The 21,835-nt window shown below is 38.3% G+C and overlaps 1 pseudogene; it reads left to right on the top strand.

The window, feature by feature from the left end:
- Window positions 1-355: 355 nt before the first annotated feature.
- Window positions 356-9,576, top strand: LOC100961678 (annotated as a pseudogene).
- The last annotated feature ends 12,259 nt before the right edge of the window (window positions 9,577-21,835 follow it).

Genomic DNA, 21,835 nt, shown 5'->3' with positions numbered 1-21,835 from the left:
TTACCCCACACAGTTTGTTGGGCTAACCATGCTTTGTTTCTCAATTTTAATCTGTCTATAATAGTCACTAAATACCCAGCTGGCAATTCCAGAATTTCGCTGACACCTTAGCCTCTAGATTTTAGGCTATTTTCTATTCTTTGTGGAATTTCCACCTCCTGGTTCATGATAATCTTCTAATTAGCATCAGGAGGCAAGAAGTGGGCAAGTGTGAGAGTCTAGTAATAAAAAACAAAATTAAGAAAAAATTTAAACCAGGGCAGTCTACCTAAGTAACAAGGGGAGGGAGGGTTTGGGGTGAGGTCAAAAGACAGCCTTAGAGGTGATAAGCAGAGAAAGGCGTAGTGTGGTAGCTATGGAACCAGAAGTGCGAGTGGTGGGATTCAAGGTGGTCCTCAAAAGGTGCCAGAGTTCTAGGCAGTGAAGACAACAGCCAGGGGAGCCACCGTCACCTTTTTCGTGGTGTCTGCAGTCAGCATGGAAGAATTATGGTTAAGATGGTCTTTAAATGAACTTCGGGGGCTTGAATGGTTCTTGCTAACAGCTTTAAAAGGGGAAATTTGAATTTTAAGAGAAAATAAGCCTCAAAGTAAAGCAATAACTTGTAAATGTTTCACCTTAGTGATAGGAAACTTAGGCCACTGGAGGCCCGCTTTCCCAGCAGTCTTGAAATTCCACCTGTGGATGCTCGGTTGGCTGCCCTGCCTGTAGGTACTGGTTCTTAGAATTTCAGGGGCTCTCCAAAGTTCCCCATAAACATTGACTGTGCCTGAATGCTCAAGCAGAAAATTGAAATACCTTTGGGTCTAGTTAGAGCCCTTCCTACTTTTCAGCTGCCTTACTTTTGCTGAAAGAAACTCAGTATCTCAGAGAGTTTTCCCATTTGCTCAGCTGTATTCAGGCTAAAGACCTTTGAATCTGATTCCTAAGGAGCTGAACTCATCCTCTCAAATCAACCAGAATGTGAGAACTGTGGGCATCCTGGAATGTCAATGGCTTCCTCCCTTTTTACTGTGTTCATTAGAAGGTTCGACAAGTCACTGGGGCATCCAAATTAGCTTTTAATGATGAACTCCACTAACAAAATCTGAAAGAGTAGGTGGAAAGGGAATGGAATGAAACTGCAGGATTCCTGAGTGACACCTCCACATAGTCCATCATTTCCTGGCGCTTGAAGAAGAAAGACTTGTGTGGGAGCCAAATAGAATGAGGGTGGGTTGTGAGTCAAGTGTGTATTTGCGGGTACACAGGCTAAATGAAGCCAGAAAGACTTGGTTTGCATCCTTGCACACAATCTTTGTGACACTGGGCAAGTAGCTAACTTTCCTCGACTTTGTTTCTTTAGGTATAAAATAAGAATGATGACATTGCAGAGATTTTCAAATGATTGAGCGTGCTCAATGCAAGCAAAGTGCTTCACACATTTTATGGCACTTAATAATCAGCGTGTTACTGATGATTACTATTTCTGATTTCTGGCTTTTTTTATTATTTTTTTATTTCCTAAGTTGATGTTAATTTATCGACTCAATTTTCCCCCTTTTCTCCCCACACATCTCCGCTAAGCCCCACATAAATCCTATCAAATAGAAACCGGATCTTTCTCCATCATGAGATACATTTCAGAACTAAGGGACAAATCAGCATATTTTAGCATATGTAGAAATGTTAACTAATTCCTCAATCTGATTAAAACTCATATTTTGGCACTATATTTTAGGACAGGAAGTTTGACCTACATCTGTGAAACTTGAGGAAGGAATTTGTAGGAACCATGCCAGGGAACAGATTCCTCATCACCCAAGCCACACAACTACATGAAGATATGCCTTCTTTTCTCAAAATGTATTCTTCCCTGGGAAATTAAAGAGAAAAGAAAAAAATTAACGTATTTTTTCTCCCTTTTCAGTAGCAACTGCATTTACTGGTTATCCTTATATTAGTTCTGCCCTTTGGTTAACGTAAGATTAAACTGTCAAAAAGGTGAAGGTCACTTTAATGTTTCCCAAGGTGGCAGACAAAAGGTCTGAAAGACAGAAGCCATGAAACATATATGCCCATCCTCTCTTCTCCTTGGAGAGTGGCTGTGAAACCAGAACAAACCGTGCTGATCTTTGAAGTCAGAGAGAACTGGGTTCTAATCTTACCAGTTAGATGCCATATGGCCTTGAGCAAATGGAGTATCTTTTTATGTTTAATTCTGGGAGCAAAGTGAGTATCTTTTTATGTTTAATTCTCACCTCTGTAAACACAAACCAGTCATGTCTGCAAATTGAGCTGAGGAGAGTCCGGCAAAGAATAATCTGATAGTTTTCTGCCTCCCACAGGCCCAATTATTTGTGTGTTCTAAAAGCTTCACAGGTGCTTCTGCTAGCTACCTAAGATTAGATGTAAGTAACATGAATTCATTTTAACTTTACTTATATTAGTTTAAAAATGATCTCACATTCTATTTCACACTAAGGGATAATTTATATAGAATGGTTACTTCAAAACTAGAATATGACCTTAAGGTCAGAGGTTCACCATCTTCCTTGATGTATGATTTACAACTTTCTTCACAGGTGATTCTTAAAGTTTTCCTTAAATGCCTTCGTTATTTGAAAATATACTGTTCTGGGCAGCGCCTGTGGCTCAGTGAGTAGGGGGATGGCTCCATATACCGAAGGTGGCGGGTTCAAACCGGCCCTGGCCAAACTGCAACAACAACATAAAATAGCCGGGCGTTGTGGCAGGCGCCTGTAGTCCCAGCTACTCGGAAGGCTGAGGCAAGAGAATTGCCTAAGCCCAGGAGTTGGAAGTTGCTGTGAGCTGTGATGCTTAAGCCCAGGATTTGGAAGTTGCTGTGAGCTGTGACGCCATAGCACTCTACTGAGGGCAATAATGTGAGACTGTGTCTCTAAAAAAAAAGGAAATATACTGTCCTGTTAGAATTCTTTTTATTTTTCTATCTTTTGTAATTTGGTCAGAACTCCCTTTATGGCCTCTCAGATAAACATTTTTTATTCTTTTGCAGATAACTTTTATATATTGGAGGATGGCTTTAAGGCCTCTGTGAGTCATTTCTTGTCCATAGTTAGTAACCATCTCCAAATTTCCAACTGGCTGATCACAATATCTCTGAGAAAAGTTTAAAACATACAGCTTTCTGTTTCTGTTGACTAAGAATGACCACAGTAGGTTTCTGGAGTCAGTACTTTCAGACAAGTTCTTCAGATGATTCTGTAGATAAAGAAATCTTTTGCTTCAAAGTGGTTCTCAACAGGGGGTAGTTTTGTACCCTAGGGAAATTTGGCAATGTCTGTGGATATTTTTGGTTATTACAGCTGTGGAGAAGGGTGCTACTGTCATCCAGTGAGTAGAAGCCAAGGATGCTACTAAACCTTCAAAATTGTACAGCCCCACAGCAAAAAATGATTCAGTCTAAAAGGTCAACAGTGCTGATGCTGAGAAACCCTTACTGGCATTCTTTACGGCCTAGCTTTGTGTCTCCTTACCATCATGGCTGACTTCTTACCCACTGCATAAACATTTTTAAATGTAAAAACAGAGAAAGGACTGGACAAAATTAAGACCAGGCATTTTTAAAAGAAGTAAAGAAGCAATACATCTCATTACAGGATAATGTGTTAATAATAGAATTTCGGGCATCTTTGGGAACAATATTGGGAGCTAAGATTCCTCTGGTTTCCATTAATTATCATATGATTTCAGTTCAGTAAACATGTTCATGACCCCAGAATGCCCATAGAAACTAGAAGAGCTCATTGAATCATCATTGAACCATCTTGGTACAAAGCTTTCTCCCTTTTCCTTTTAAAATGTGACTCCCTCTGCAGAAATACGTAAAAGGACTTATCATACTTGAAGATGAGGATTTCCTTGATTTAAATAATTTGGGATCACCCCCCCATATGAAAAATTGTCTCGAAATCTAGAGACCTGTTTTTTCTCTTTGCACAAATTTTTTCTCTTTGCACTCTAGAGGCTATTATCTCTCTATGGACTTGCAAAAACATTAATTTAAAAACAAAAGATGAATTTCTTTGTATTGTTTCAGCCATTGACCATCTTCTCTTTGAGATAATAAATCTCATTGTGAGATTCTGTGGGGAGAAGTTTCAGGTAATCATTTACTTAATAGAAAGGAAAAAATATAGGTCTGAGAGATTAAATGTACAAATGAACAATGGCCAGACAAGGTATAAAAATAGTACAATCTGCAGCAACTAGCCAAGGGAATTAATCCACTATGGTAGGCACCAGGCCAGAAAGCTGGCCTGCTATAAATTAGATGGGTAGGAAATCAGACAACTCTCTGAGCAATAAAATCAAGAAACCAGATAATGCTCCTGTAACAATTGGCCTAAAGTGATCAGGACTTGATTAATAACTGACAGGTTCCCTAACTTTTATCTCTACTTTTAACATAGGATCACCTGGAGAAAGGCAAAGACATACTTCTAACCAATCACATAGAATGCCTTACTTTTTGTTAGCCTGTCTACAGCTTTACCATGGCAACAGCTTCCAATTAGAGCATAGATGAAATCTTCTTTTCTCCCTTCACAGCACTGCCCTACTCCTCTGCCTGCCTTTATGTCTTTGCCAAACACAAGTAATGGTGACTGACTCTCTTCACATAGCAAACTCTGAATAGAAAGCTTGTGGTTGTTTTTATTTTGTTGGTCTTCATTTATTTGGTATATTAAGCAATATCCTTACAAATAAGTGCCCATTATTTTATTTAACTCCTGTCGCATTAGAGAAAGGTAACATTGAACTCAGTTAAAGAATGATGAAATGGAGGCTTGCCTTAGGAAATTACCTAATGGCCTATCTTAGTCAATTGCTGCATAGATTTGAACCAGTAGAACATCCAATCTTCTGTTTTATCCTAATAACTGTTTCACAAAATTGATTTCCTACCTTCTAACTTCTGGTTTTATATCATGTTTGTGTCTTCATAATTATTTCTCCGATTTGGGGCTTGATCTTACTTTCTTCTAAGAACTTGAATTCTTTGCTCCAACCTAATTCACACCATGTGGTGGTCATGCTATAGCCCAAGCTTGCTTCTGGCAACCCCAGATAACGGCCGTCTGTAGATGGCTAGTCTCTCAAGACACATAAGGCAGGTTCACAGGCTTTACAGGTTTTCTTTCTTCCCAGAGGAGAGATGGAACCTTGTAAGTCTAACGAACCAGACTCTGGGGCATCATATTCATTCCTTGCTTACCTGAAGCCATCTGGGTAATAGTAGCTCATTCAGTAAAACTATTAAGCTGCTGCCTGATGTTATAATACAAACTACACAGGACACACATTTCACGATTTCCCTTCCATCATTCTGTACCCACAATACAATAAAGTTGAGCAGAATTGAGTGTCAGAAAAGAAGGGTAAATGTCTTAGCAGCCAGCAAGCAGTGAGCATGAATCAAAGTGGAAGCCAAAATTGAGAAGTGTCCTAGAATGTCAAAGAAATAGGCAATGGGGCCCAAGAAAATGGGCAAAAAAGACTTTAAAGGAGTGACTCCAAGCTGTGGCTCTTGAAAGGAAATTCCCTCTTTATGCTCTGTAATGATATGGAAATAGATCTGTTTAGTGAGGCTCCTGCTGGGGAAGAGAAGCAAAAGGAGGACCTTTCTCAATGATCACAAGTCCTTCAGCTTACAGTCAGCCCCAAGGTGCTCCTTAAACTCATTACAATGCAGCAACATTGCCCTTTAAGATTTTTTTTCCAGTGCTGATGGCTAAACTTGACCTTTCATGTAAGCGTCTGTGAAACTGCCAGGACTCTGCTGCTGTTGACTAAAGGAATGACAGAGATGGGATTCAAAAAAGTAGAAACACCTTTAATCATTTTGCATTTTACAAGCTCACACAATGAAAAAAAAAAACAAAACTGTGATCAGTCTTCAGAGAATGCACACCTTGGAAAGAGGAACTGCATTAAGGAGTAAATATCACTGGTTTTATGGGAGTTACGTCTTGCTACAACAACCTGGTTCAAGAATCAAAGACAAGACATTGCAACGTACCCGCTAGCACTGTCTGCAAAGGAAACTCAGCCCCTCTTCTAAAATTCAGATGCTATATGGATGAATTTTCTTTTCTTTCATTCCAGTTTAGCAGAAATGGGAGGGGAAAAAGAGCCTCATAGCATTTAAAAGAAAAGTTCAAAGACACAGTTACTGCCCTGCTGTGGAAAGTTTGCCCTATGTGTTCTGACCCTAGCTCCATCTCACTTACTATTTAATGAATGGGGATGCCAAGTTCTTACTTCCAATAGAAAGGTTATGAAGTTGAAATCTTATCTAGAAGAATGTATTTTGAGACCAGCAAATTATTTGAATGATACAAATAACTGCTTCAGAAAATGAGATAATGACAAAATCAAGTTAGAAATCATTTCAACTGAGGAATTATTGAAAGTATCACATGTCATTCAATATCAGTAATAGCTCTCATTTATTTAAAGCACACTATAGATCAGATTTTAGGCCAAACAACTTCTATCCCTTATTTATTTGTTATCTCTGTGAGCTCATCTAGTTAACCATCATTTAGGATAATGTTTCTACTTCTTCAAAATGTCAGACCATCAGCATAGACTAGTAAGCTTGCTGGTGCCATCCAAAAATAAACCATATCATTAGGAACGGAGTGAAAAGTGTCTTAGTCTGTTTTGCACTGCTATAATAGAACATCACAGACTGAGCCATTTGTAAGGAACATAAATTTATTCTCTCACATACTGGAGGCTGGAAAGTCAAAGATTAATGTGCTGGAATACAACGATGGCCTTTGTATTGCATCCTCACACAGCAAACGGCAGAAGGGCAAGAGAGCGAACTCACTCCCTGAAGCCTGTCTTAGAGTGCATTAATTCATTGATAAGGGCTAAGCCCTCATGATCTAAACAAGTCCCATTAGGTCCCACCTCAACACTATTGCCTTAGAGATTAAGTTTTCAATACATGAATTTTGGAAAAGACATTCAGACAATAGCAAAAAGAACATAATTTCAAGACTGGAGATTTGTTCTTAGCAGTTCCAACTCTTCTACTAATTGCATTCTACTTTGCTAAAATTAGTTTAGAGAAGGCAAGGAGAAAATCATGTGAAATTCTCTGAGAACTTGAAATCTTAGATATTAATTCAAATGATCTACGTACTGGCTTATTCTTTCCCTTTTCCAAACTGAAAATTGAGATGTGTTTATCTACAATGGTGACTATATATTTATTACTTTCTTTTCGAACTTCTATCAGCTTTGGATTGATATATTTTGAAGTTATAATATTATTACCTAAATATTCCTGATCATTGTATCCTTATTCTTACTGAGTTTACAGTCTAATGTTTGTGAGGGACACCACTCATTTCCATATCCATTAAGTTTTTTTCTTTTAAGTTTTAGTTTTAAATTATTTTTTAAATTTCAGATTGACATGAGGGTGCAAATGATTCGATTCGTTGCTTGTTTTAATAAGGTCAAGTCTGAGATGTGGTCATGTCTGACCTTTATGGAAAGAAGTATGGAGAATCCTCAAAGAGCTAAAAGTACACCCCCAATTGATCCTGCAATCCCATTACTAAGTATTTACTCAGAAGAAAAAAAAATATTATTTTATTCTAAGAATATTTGCACTAGAATGTTTACAGCCAGTCAATTCAGTCACAAAGACATGGAAACAAACCAAGTGCCCATCAACCCGTGAGTGGATTAATAAACTGTGGTAGATGTATACTGCCGGATACTATTCAGCCATAAAAAAAGATGGAGAGTTTGCATCTTTTGTATTTACCTGGTTGGGTTTGGAGAACATTCTCCTAAGTAAAGTATCTCAAGAATGGAAAATAAAGCTTCCCATGTATTTGATACTAAGTTGAAACTAGTAGATTAGTGACTGCAGATCAATATGAGAGAAAAACTCATTAAATTCAAGAAGCCTGGAGGGGGAAGGGGACTTGGTACATCCCCACCTAATGGGTACAATGTACAGGTATATGGCACACTTCCATGAAGGATTTTTAGTTTTGTATTTTGTTTTGAAGAAAAGGAAACTGGGGCTATTTTAAGTAACAACAGTAAACATTGGAGGACCGAAATTCACTCACAGAATCAAGGCAAATACTCTAAATGACCATTGTTGGGAAAAGTTTAGAATATACAAGCCATGCCTATGAAAAAGATTAAAGTGTCAGTATTCTCAGGATACCAGCATTAGGAAGTAGGAATACCAAATAGTGTTCATCTTTGTGTCACTCTTCTCCAGATTTAAACCATAAAGTGAAAGCATTTCATTGCCTAGACCAACTGTGTACTTATTGGCCAAAGAAAGCAAAGGAGTCTTTGGCTGACAGTCCCAGAAGACTGCATCCAAAGGGAGAAAGTGTAAATTCTTACAGAAAAATCACTTTGCTGTCAACAGAGTAAGAAGAAATGGATATTGAAGAGTCCAAAATCAATAGAATTATATAACTACTAAATATAACTTGCTTCAGGAACGCTGGAGCAGGGACACTGCCCACCGCCTCTCCTGCCGTGGTGACTCCCCGGCTTTGAGGAGGTTTCCAGGCGGCTGCTCATCTTCTGCACTGGCTGCTCCGGCAGCATGGTCGCAATGATGATGTCAAATGCTTTTGTTGTGATGGTGGCTTGAGGTGTTGGGAATTTGGAGATGATCCGTGGGTAGAACATGCCAAGTGGTTTCCAAGGTGTGAGTTCTTGATACTCATGAAAGGGCAAGGGTTTATTGATGAGATTCAAGGCTTCTTGAACAGCTATTGTCAACTTCAGATACTCCTGGAGATGAAAATGCTGATCCACCAATTGTTCATTTTGGATCTGGAGAAAGTGCTTCAGAAGATGCAGTCATGATGAATACACCTGTGGTGAAATCTGCCTTGGAAATGGGCTTTAGTAGAAGCCTGGTAAGACAGACAGTTCAGAGCAAAATCCTAACTCCTGGAGAGAACTACAAAACAGTCCATGATATTGTATCAGCTCTTCTGAAAGCTGAAGATGAAAAAAGAGAAGAGGAAAAGGAAAGACAAGCTGAGGAAATGGCGTCAGATGACTTGTCATTAATTCCGAAGAATGGAATGTCTCTCTTTCAGCGGTTGCCGTGTGTGCTTCCTATCCTGCATAATCTTTCAAAGGCCAATGTAATTAATAAACAGGAACATGATATTATTAAACAAAAAAACACAGATACCTTTACAAGCAAAAGAACTGATTGATATCATTTTAGTGAAAGGACATGCTGCAGCCAACATCTTCAAAAACTGTCTAAAGAAATCAATTCTACGTCATATAAGGACTTATTTGTGGATAAGAATATGAAGTATATTCCAACAGAAGATGTTTCAGGTCTGTCACTGGAAGAACAATTGAGGAGGTCACAAGAAGAAAGAACTTGTAAAGTGTGTATGGACACAGAGGTTTCCATTGTATTTATTCCTTGTGGTCATCTGGTAGTGTGCCAGGAATGCGCCCCTTCTCTAAGAAACTGCCCCCATTGGCAGGGGTATAATCAAGGGTACTGTTCGTACATTTCTCTCATAAAAGAAAAAATAGGCTGTATCTTAAGTTATATAGAAAAGTCTTTAAAATATTGTTGAACATACAATGCTATTTGAATGAACCATTGGTTCTTCAATTAGTAACATTTGTGTTGTAATCTGCTTTGGTACTAATTATCTTATTTCTAAAAAGGTAGTTTATATCATATTTAATCTTAACCTGTGTATTTACAAGAGAGGATTTATGTTTGATGAGCTATGTAAGTGTATATTGTTATCTGTCACTTTAGGTGTTACTGGATTTGGTATTCTTTCTGAAAGCTTTGAGTACCACTGCCACAATATACTATAGATTAAAAGAACTGGAAACGTAAACTCTGGAGTTCAGTTACTATGCCAAATTCTTTTTGGTGCTTTTCACATATGTTATAAAATAAGGATTTTTCACTTCCTAGTAAATAAGTTCCCCTATTCTCCCTTAGTTTGTGAGAAACATCTTAATCAAGTACTCTAAAAAGCTTATATCATCAAAAAATATATATATAACTTACCAGACCCAAAGGATAATTTTATTAGGCAAATCATACTAAATTTAAAACATGAAAATAAAAATTCAAAAATACCAGATAACTACACTAAGAAAGAATGTTGTTAATATTTCTTATGAATACCTCTTGTCATTATAAATAATTTTGTTAACTTGCACTTAAGCTATATGCATAATGGTAGATTAAGAATGGGTATACGTTCTAAGCTACTTTTTCTACTAAGAGAGAGTATAATTCTTCCCTCTGAATCTACACTGGCCTTAAAAATTGCTTGACCAATGGAATGTGGAGAAAGGGACATTCTGAAAAATCTGAGATCAAGCCATGAGAAATCTTGTAGCTTCTATCAGTCTTTTGTAATACCAGCTCAATGGAAAAGTTGGAGGGGAAAAAAAGAACAATCCCAAACTCTCTAATAATAATAATAAATATTATTAGTTATTGTGAGATTGAATCTCATGCTTCCACCTAGGCTAGAGTGTAATGCTATGATCATAGATCACTGCAGCCTCTAACTCCTGGGTTCCAACGATCCTCCTGCCTCAGCCTCCTATATAACTGAGATGACAGGTTGACACTTAGTTGGAATGACAAGTGCATGACACCATCGCTGGCTTGTTTCTACCTTTTTCTAGTGTTGAATTTCTCCAGAGGGGTGAAATACAAACAATGCCTCTTCGATCATATTAATGAAAGCTCTACTTGGCATTTGAATAAAAAGAGATTCTTCCATGGAACCATAGCTACTCATGAATTATTATTTAGCATAATGATATAGTTAAAAGTTAAGTTTCCATTTTATTAAAAAGTAAGTAGAAATTACTGCTGCCCTTCAAATAAGGTAACAAGAAATGCATTTGCCTCAAACTGTAGAAAACACGGGGTCTACAAATGTTCTCTTTATTAGGCCTTGAAAATGGAATATTTTTGAAGAAAACAAACAGCAATTGTAAGATTGTAAAGAGAAATTACCATTTTACTTGAAAAGAAATGGCAATTAACAATGATGACAATGTGATTTATACTAATTGAGATTAAGTCAGACAAAATAGCAACATTAGTAATCATTTGAAGTGCTGTATTACCCATTATACTGTGCTTTGTAAACATCTCTCTTGAAATTAAAAAGTAATTAGTAGCATTTTAGTCATTTAATTCAGTCTAATTAGGATTTTCAAAAATCTACAGACCTGCTGCTGAAAGCCTTTTCTCATTCTGAATTGAGAAAACAGATTCCTTAAAAAAAAATCAACTTGTTGTGCTCTTTCTTACTTGATCTCAAGTCTTCGTTAAAAAAAAAAGGAGGAAAATGGTATAATTAGAAGCAATAGGTAGGAATTTACTTGAATTGGGCTAAATTAAAAAATTCAACTCATCATTATTCAAGAAAATAAATGCATTTTAATCTAATTTCTTCTTTGTATTTTGGTGTGAAAATAGAAAGCATGTTTTGTTAGTTGCTAAAAGGGAGGGAATACTTATTTTTTTACTGGTTACTCTAGCCATGTCTTCAGAATGTATCTGTAAAGAAAACAAAACAGCTTCCCCTCGAGTTGTTATTTGGATGGCATTTGGACTAACGAAAATGAAGTTTCGCACCAGGACTGTATGACTGGTGATAACATTTGCTCCTACGTACTTGATGACAGAAGGGACGCAGTCCGAGTAGAGCTCATCCTCTGCTCTTCCACATGTGGTGGCAGGATTGCACACTTTCAGTCTGTATTTTCTTTTGCATATTAATAGTGAAGGTATTTGTTACAAGTTATGGTAGATGGATTAGTCTCTAACTTCCGTCCTTACAAATTACTATCCATTGGGTGGCTTAAAAGAACACAGATTTGTTATCTGAAAATTCTGGTGTTCAGAAGTCCTAAATAGATCTTACTAGGCTAAAATCAAGACCTGGTTGTCTTTCTGCTGAGGACTCCCAGGGAAAATCCATTTTCCTGTCTTTCCTGGCTGCAGAGTTTGCTCACAGTCTTTGGCTCTGGGCTTCCTTCTTTCTTCAGAGCCAGCACTTACACCACCGGGACCTCTGCTTCTGTCATCCCATCTACTGTTCTGACTCTTGACTCTCCTCCTTCCCTTCCCCATTCATATGAACTCATTTTATTTCACATTATGTTTTGTTCTTCCAGCCCTGTATTTTTGAATATGACTCTTGATTTATTGCTTCTTAGGTATTCAAAAACCTGGGGTATGTGCAAAAATTCGCTGCCCTGTTTTGTCTGCACGGATTGTTCCAAGATATTGAGCACCAAGCAACATCCTCTTCACACTGCGTGGTAATGACATTTTGAGAGAACTCTTGTAATAACATTGATATCACCTGGATAATATAGACTAATCTCTCTCTCTCATCTCAAATTGTTCAGCAGTTTTAATTACATCTGCAACCTTAATTTTTTCTTTTTGTGTATCCAAACATATTCCTAGATTTCAGGGATTAAGATGTGGACAACTTTGGGGTTATTATTCTGCATATCAGAGTAGGACATGCGAATTATTAGATAGCATTGACCGAGGAAAGAAGGAATTCCTAGACCCTGCTCACACCAGATCTACGCCTGTACAGTTCAGAGTTTTCCAGGGATACTACACATATCTTTCAAAACAATGTCAAGTGAGAACCAATAGATAATTTTAAAGATGTACTTGGGCCTTAGCAACCAGTATTGTAGCCAGGTGGGTTGAGTGATGGGAAGACATCCCATTTTCCTTGGCTAACTTGTCCTAAGTAGCTCTAGATCAAAGCATCCCTCTCTGTCTTCAATTACCTACCACCAAACCTGTGTTCAAGCATGCCTCGAGTATTCCCTCTCCCAGCTATGCATTAATTTATTTCACAAGTACTCACTGAGCACCTGTTACTCTAGCATGTTAAGTACATCATAACCCTGCTTGAGTTTCTGGAGGTATGGCAGCGGATAATGCAGACAAAATAAATCTTGCTCTCAAAACCTCATACTCCAGCGTGTACATCAAGATGGCAGAAGACACAAAGAAATCAGTTGATCATTTAAATACAAAATATGTAGAAGGTTGGTAAATGTGATGGGGTAAACAGGAAATGGGGATGAAACTGCAGAGAGAGGGTGTTTACCATTTTTTAGTGAGTTCAGAACGTCCTTGCTGAGAGGCTGACTTGGGAGCAAAGACCACAGGACCACAGGGAAGTGCTGGAACGGGTCTTGTGAATAGACAGGGAGAGGAATCTGGCAGAGACACACAAATGCAAAGGTTCTGATGAGGGCTCTTGCCTGGTCTATTTATTAGGGAGTCAGTGTGGATCTAGCAGAGTGAGCTAGGGGAAGATTTACAGAAGATGGGGTCAAAGAGACAGACATCATAAGAACTTTGGCTTTTACTCCAAGTGACATGGGAATCCAAGGAGTGAAGACCTGTCATTTGTTCCAGGTTTCAGAGGGATTACCCTGGCTAGTGCGTTGAGAACAGGCAGTGGGATATGAGAACAAATGCAGGGCAGTGAGTTAAGAGAGGTAATGGTGGCTTTGACCAGTTGATAGAAGAGGAGCTGGGGAGAAGTGGTCAGAAAGGAAGGTCCAGAAGGAAGACAGCAAAGGTGAGGGCGGCCACATGGGTTGAAGGACCGGCCTGGAGCAGCAGGCGTAGTTCGACTATGAAGGAGACCGCCAATTTAATGCCCTGGAATCTGACCGACTTTGATTAGTATTGTTCCTTCCTGAGGGTTAATTTAAAAAGGAAAAGAGGGACCCATGGGGAGAGAAGGAAAAAAAAGACTAACATAAAGTAAATTCCCATTACAAGTCTGTAGAACTTATTTGGATGCTTTCCCAGGACAACCTGCCTGCCCTCAGTGGCATCCCTGCAGGGCCAAATCCTCAGATGGACCTGCTTGTGCAGGTGCAAGATTAACTGACATTCTTTACAAAGGAGAGGAGGGTTTGGGAGATCGAGAAAGGAACAGAACTTTAAAGATCTAAAGCCGTGCATTTTTAATCTGGTTTATTCACTTAGAGTTTTTTGGGGAGGTGGGATGGGGTGATATTTTTGGCAAATTCTATCTTTCTCCAGATGGGATATTGTATTTTCCATAGGTGGTTGCAATAATATTTGCCATTTCCAATGCTTTTCTGAAAACCTGTTACTCCATCAAGAGGTGGTGCCTAATTTCCCTCTTCTGGAATGTCATTGCTGCGAGAGACACAGTGTGGAAGAATAATGCTGGGAGACTTTCAAGGGAAGGTCCTAAGAGGTGACACATCTTCCTCTTGGATCTCTGAAGCTCTGAACTGCCATGTGAGAAATCCCCACTCCTCTGAGGCTCTCCTGTTGAGGGGAAAACCAGGCCACAGAGTGGGGACATGGGCAGGAGTCCCAGCCCATAACCCAGTTCAGGTCCCAGCTGGCAGCGAGCACTATCCGTCAGCCACACTGATTAGGGTGTTCCCAGATGATTCCACCTTCCCACATCGAGTCACTCGCCTTTGAATCTTCCCGACGGAAACTCTCGGTGGAGGCCATACTAGATGTCCTTTCTGTACCCTGTCCACAATCCTGATCCTAACCACAGTAAAATGCTTTCTTTTTTTCATTTTGGGGTTGGTTAATGCAAAAGAGTACCTGGCATCCTTATTTATATCATTTATAAAATGTGGATAATTTTACCTTCTTCTTGTCTACAGAAGGTTATGAGCTAAATTAATTTACGCTAGTAAAGCAAAATAAAAAAAAATTTTTTAAAAGAAAAAAGAATATAATCCTTCTTGAGAGCTCATATGGAATACCTTAGAAACACTTTCAGGCATTTGGATGTAGAGCCATTCCCTCCATCTCCGTGAGGATTGGTTCCAGGACACTTCTGAGGACACCAAGTCACAGATGCTCAATTAACTTATATAAAATAGTACTGCAGCTGGTTCTCCACATCCATGGCATAACTATTTAAATCCTCACCAACACAGTCCTGTGAGGTAAATACTATTCATTATGAAGCCCTTTTTACAAACGAATAAACTGACACACTAAAAAATAATTTTGTTGAGGTCTTATACCTAATAAGCGGCATGCTTGGATTTGAACGCAGGTACTGTGGATCCTCAGCCTGTGCCCTCAACAGCTAGGAGGTCTAGGAGTTATACTTCTACCCATGCCGTTAGCATGAGGCTTGTAGTCATCACACATCTCAGAACCTCAGTTCCTACAATCCCTGAATTGCAAATCTGATCCTTGGAACTTCTCATCTCACTGGGTTTTGGTAAGGATTAAATGAGGCAAGGCACAGGACAACTCTCTGAAGCTTGTGTAACTCTTCTTCTCATGGCCACTTCTGGGGAACTTGGCATTTGGTTGTACCTCAACGCAGAACATGGACCTTCGAAGTAAAGTCTTCCATCTGGGCCAATGTTTTCCTTCCTGCTCTTCTTATGCATAAACCATGTCTTGTTGAAAATCCAGGATATCACAGTTTTGTTTTTTTTTTTCTGTTGCAATGTCTTTAGCCACGTGCCTTCCTAGACATGGAGGGAAGAGGTGGAGCTCTTCAGCTTCTCTCCCTTTGTTAGCTCTGACATTATTATGCTTTTAATACAATCTAGACATCTATTTGACACTTAGACTATGAGACACAGGCCTGAGCCACATAGTCCTGAGAGATTACAGCAGATGTCCTGATTTCTCCTCCTTCTCAAAGTTTGCCCCACACATTCTTCTTGATTCTTCCCCCCACTTTTTTTTTTATTAAATCATAGCTGTGTACATTAATGCATTCATGGGGTACAGTGTGCTAGTTTTACACACAATCTGAAATGCTCTCATCGGACTGGCCAACATAGCCTTCCCGGCATTTTCTTAGTTCTTGTGTTAAGACATTTATATTTTACACCTAGTAGATTTCACATGTACCCTTGTAAGATGCACCGTAGGTGTGGTCCCACCAAGTACTCTCCCTCCACCCATCCTCCCCCCTCCCCACCCTCTCCCCTGCATTTCTCTCCCCGCTGTCCTCCAAGGCTGCCTCTTTCACAGAGCTTTCTTCATTATTTCCCAATACTGAAAACAGACCCAGCTTCTTTTGTTTCATCCTAAGTACTCTTTCCTTAGCACAGTATAGAAGTGCTATTAGTTTTAACCATTCAGTGGAGGCATCTTTCCTGTCCCTTGGCGCTTACCTGAAAACCATCCATGGTTTCAGTATCTAGCCAGAGGTCCTCAAACTTTTTAAACAGGGGGCCAGTTCACTGTCCCTCAGACTGTGGAAGGGCCAGACTGTGGGCCCCAGGATGAGTCGGCTGCTAAGCTGGACAAGCAGTGGCAGCAAAAACACCTGGTGGGCCAGATAAATGTCCTTGGGGGGCTGCATGTGGCCTGCAGGCTATAGTTTGAGGATGCCTGAATTCTAGTCGGTATCCTCATGTGGAGACATTGAACAACAGCCCTGGTGACTAGCAGGAGATTGCATAGCACGGGTAATACAATCTTCACTGCTTTCTTTATTGTTTTGCTTGTAATAAAACTATGCTTGCTAGTTTTAATTAGATGTCAATTTTATTAACTTTACTGTTGTAACAGGATAGCTAAAAATGATTATATGCTGTAAATGCCCACTTCTATGATTGCATTATTTGGATGCCCAAAATAAATTAAGGCTTCTGTATTGACTCCAGTTAGTGGGCAGCAGAAATTAGAGAAAGAACAGAGCCAGAGAGAATTAGAAGGACCTGCAAGTACGGAGGAAGTGGAGGAGTATAAAGGCAATTTAACCCAGTTAAGTTTTAGGTTTTAAAGATCATGAGGAGAGATCTGGAGCCTTGAAGAGGGGTGGACATAGTCGCTTTAGATGTGGCTCATATGGAAAGGGACATGGAGGTACTTTGGCAAAAGAGGGCCATGATTCGAATAGTAAATATGGGAATTCAAGAAAGGAGGTTTTGGCAGTTGAAGAAGCATAGAGGACTTCAGGATATTTGAGATGTGATGAAGGGGGTCAAGCTGGTTTTCAGAGATTCTGGAACCCTATGGTGGAAAGCCTTTTCCTATGTCAATTATCCAAGCATCAGTTACAGTAAAGACCCTATGGTATTTTATGGGCAGGATGAAACTGAGAACAGTTATGCATTACTGTCCAGAAGATAGGGATTCAAATTCTGCCACATCTCTTGGTTTCCGCAGAACTTGGGGTGAGGTATACTTCTTCAAATTCAGTTTTTCCATTTGTCACAAAGATAGTATTCCCTTATATATGGCATCGTTGGATGTGTTAAATGGTACATCACATCAAAAGCATCATAAGAACTGAAATCTGTACCATATTCAATCCTACGGCTATAACATATTTGATTATATCAACTTTTTATCTTTTTATATTGCATCTGAATGTCTATGTGCTGTCAGAATGTGCTCTTTATTTTCCTCTGAATTTCTGTCTTATACCAGGAGTTAATGGATTTCAGAAACTAGGTAATAAAACAGCACACTTCAACCTCCACATAGTTGACATTTGGGGCCAGATAATTCTTTCTTATTGGAGGGAAGTCTTGGGCATTGTAGGACAAATGAATAAATATTATTACCAAAATATTGGTAATACTTTGGCTGGTCTCCTTTGCGTCAATCACCATAGCGGGCACTTTTCTAATATTAAATTATTTAATTCTTAGATGGAAAGTAGGCGTTAGTACTCCTATATTGGAAATGAGAAAATACCATTTGAGAAGTTAAGCAACTCACTCAAAGACACACGAGTGGTTGAGCAGTCATGATTTGTGCTTAGAGCCTCAGGATTCTAAATCTCAGATTCTCCCAGCAATGTTCTCTGTCATTATAGATCTTGTTCTGGTTCTGCTTAAAAGAGCTGGACCTAGATGGGCTGGTACTCTATTCCATTTACCACCGGGGCTCTAAGTGTCTCTGGACACATATGAAAATTAAACAGGATGCTTGGGCTCATAGTAGATGTATTGCAAACAGTCGAGGAAGAGGAAAAGAGGCCAAATTCCATTTGGAATTTTTCTTCTCACCTAATATATAGATCACTGCACTATTCCACATGGAATCTTAGTCTTAGAAAAGACTTAGAAAAGAATCTCCTGATGCTTTTCAATTATGTGTTGGCTAGTATTTTAGGTAAATCTCTCTGTGCTATCTAAGAGTTAAAATTATCCATTCCCTGAAAAAAATCCCCCATCCCCAAAACAGAGGACATGAATGTACCAATAAAGATAAGTAAAAATCTTTCTTAGAGAGAAGCACAAATCCATTTCTGAGGACTCACCTCTGTCCCAGTCCCCCCAGGAGGATAATCTGTGCATGTGCACTGCTCAGCCCTCATAGAGAAGTTTTAGCATTTAGATGAGGCATTTGTTTATTTATTTACTTATTTGTGTATTTTGGAGACAAAGTCTCACTCTCTTGCCCTGGATAGAGTGTGGTGGTGTCATCACAGCTCACAGCGAACTCAAACTCAGACTTAAGCAATCTTGTCTCAGCCTCACAAGTAGCTGAGTCTATAGGTACCCACCACAAGGCCCAGCTAGTTTTTCTATCTTTTGTTTTTTTAGTAGAGACTGGGTCTCACTCTTGCTCAAGGTAGCTTTGAACTCCTGCGGTGAAGCAATCCACCAGCCTCAGCCTCCCAAAGTGCTAGGAACACAGACAGCGGCTACTGTGCCCAGCTGAGACATTTTTAAAGATTAGAAATTTTGCACTTTGCAGTTATCATGTTCGTGACAGTTTGCAATTAATATAGCATTATACACTGTTTTAAAGGATGCCATTTATTTAAGTAAGCATAGAGCACGTGGTGGTTTGGATTCTAAACTACGACTTCTGTTATTCTACTACCAAGATAGCTTTCCTTTTCCTGTTGTTTCTCTCCTTTTTCTTCACACTGTCCACTTTGACTGTAGTAGCTGATGACAGCTTAATATTGGAAGATGGACCAATGAGAATGAGGAAGAGGTGCTCAGTTTGAGGCATCAGTGGTCCTTACTATAAATGGATAATTAGGCCACTAGTTGAAATAGTGATTACCTTATGGTTCAATCGCCTTTCATGTTATTGGGCCAACAAGGAATATACAGAAAAAAAATCAGTTTAATTCAGTTAAACAATCAGAAACTGAGCATTAATTATGGATCACGGGAGCATGGTGCTAAAAAGCAAGGTCAGAAGACATATTTCTGTCTCCTAGGAGCTTACAATTGAGTGAAAGGGAGAATTACATTATGGTATATGTTACTTAGTTCCTTTATTCTGTTAGTTGATCTTTCCCCCATAACATTTATTACTGTTTATAAATGTATGTTTTGTTAATAACTGGCCTCCTCCACTGACTGTAAGTTCCAGAGGACAGGACCTCTTATCCAGTCTCTATTGTTTCTCAATAGCCTAGATAGCAGTGCTCAGTGAAAATGTGTTCAAGGAATGAAAACTTGCCCAACAAAATGCATCAGTGAATAGGACAGGTCTGTACAGAGTTCCAAAAGTACATGTGAGGGACATCTAACCTGGCTTGGGTTAGAGGAAAAGTAGGGGAAGCTTTCTAGAGTAGAGATAGCCCACCTAAGTTTTGGTGACTGAATAAAAGTCAAAATACATCACATTTACTTATATCAAGCAATATTCAATCCTGCAGGATTGGGAATTTCAAATGTGCCAGGAGATTGGTTAGCTTTATTGTACCCCCTCGTCAGTTGTAAGTTCCTTTATTACTTTTATAGTACTTGCATTCAGGACAAGTCAAGGAACTGTTTCCAATTCACCATTAAGTTGGACCAATGCAGTGATCTTGAAAGGAGAGGAGCCTGGAGAGGTCAGGGGATGCCCATGGGTCACCCAAAACTCCTCAGGCATCGTGGCCAACACAGTGCTGCCATTGGTCTCTGAGACAATGTTTAAAATTAAGATCAACAATATGTTGTTAACAAAATGATAAAACTTCCCTGTAACCCCCCGTTCATAGTTAACTGCTAATAATGTATTTCCATAGAGATTTTAAAAGTATTCAATTATTTTAGATATGTAATATATTATTTCAAATTTTATCATGGTAGAAATATTATCATGTTGAAATATTATGTTATAGTGCTCTACCACTCGGTCACATTCATTTGCTTTCACTTCATTTTGCATCTTTTATGGCTTTTAGAAAAATATACAAGCTTCTAATAAAAATTAGGAATAAAATTAGCTCTCCAAAGCAGAAAGTGCCAAAATGTTGCTCCCAAGATCCCATTTTGATTTATATTTTTATATTACACATATACCACACACGCACATAAGTAGACATACACACATATATGTGTGTGTATTTTTTTCCATAATGGGGTTATACTAATAGGCCACTTTTCAATTTGCCTATTTCACATTTCCAGTTGATTCCTATACATACATTTGTGCACATTTCTAACAGGTAACGATGAGCATTAGAAAGATGTCCAGTTATTCTCTATGATAGACATTGCTTTAATAAGTAACTTTTCTAAATTCTTATATATTTATGTAAGTATCTCTTTACAACACACGATAGATTTGAAATCACTATTGCAAACAATATATGGATGTAAACTTTGATGTCGGGAAATTATCTTGAAAAATATTGTACCAATTTGTATCCTTACCAACGACTAAATATTTCTATTAATGCCTTTTCCCCCTTCAAGAATAATCATTGTTGTTTCAATTTACATAGAATTTATTTTCAAGAGGGTTAAGGGTCTTATATCTCTGTTGTATTTCATTGTATATAAGTCTATTTTACCTTATTTTTGTCTATTTCTTTTTGGATTTTATAGCTTTTCTTGTATTGTAGGAATTCTTTATCTCTAATGATACTAAATTTTTATCTTTCCCATACATTGCAACATTTTCATGTTTTTTCATTTTATTCTCACATTTTTAATAGCTTCTGGTTTTATTATATTTTAAGAATTGTCTTCTACGTAGCTTTTAGACTTAATGTCATGCTTTGATTGGCCCTATCTACCCTAAGATCATAAAATAACTACTCAGTATTTTATTCTAGTATTTTTAAGGTTTTATCTTTTTCTTTTAAGTCTTACATCCCTATGGGCAAATCTTTGGTGTAATGTATCACACAAATGTCTGAATAATTTTTCCTGAAATATTAAGTTTATCCAAATATAATATACCCTGGCACCATTTGTTGCTTTTTTATTGTATTTTATTCCCAAACTTTAAAATCACTCTAATAGACTATTTTTAAATTGGTAGAGATAGTAACTAGTTTATTATGCTTCTCTTGTAATATTTTTGGTTATTTACAAACATTCTTTGTGGTAGGTATAATAATGGAGGTTTAATGAGGCAAATAGGATTGGGACATAAAGTCAAAGGTTTACTCTTTTTCTTTTTTATTAAATAACTATGTACATTAAAGCGATTCTGGGGTACAGTGTGGTATTTTCACATACAATTTGAAATATTTTCATCAAACTGGTTAACATAGCCTTCATGTCATTTTCTTAGTGATTGTGTCTACTCTTAGAAAGATTTACTTGTACCCTTGTAAGATAAACCACAGAAGTGATGCCTCCAATTACCCTCCCTCCACCTATTCCCTCCACCTCTCTCCCTCCCACCTCCCCATATTCTTAGGCTGTTATTAGGTTATAGATTTCATATGAAAGCTATAAATTAATTTCATAATAGGGTGGTATACATTGGATACTTTTTCTTCCATTCCTGTGATACTTTGCTAAGAAGAACACTTTCCAGCTCCATCCATGTGAACATGAAGGACGTAAAGTC

Source organism: Otolemur garnettii, unplaced genomic scaffold (assembly GCF_000181295.1).
Source record: "Otolemur garnettii isolate 467f Iridium unplaced genomic scaffold, OtoGar3 scaffold00001, whole genome shotgun sequence".
In the NCBI taxonomy this organism is placed as follows: Eukaryota; Metazoa; Chordata; class Mammalia; order Primates; family Galagidae; genus Otolemur; species Otolemur garnettii.
Note: the sequence above shows the minus strand (reverse complement) of the source record. Positions and strands in the feature narration are given on the sequence as shown.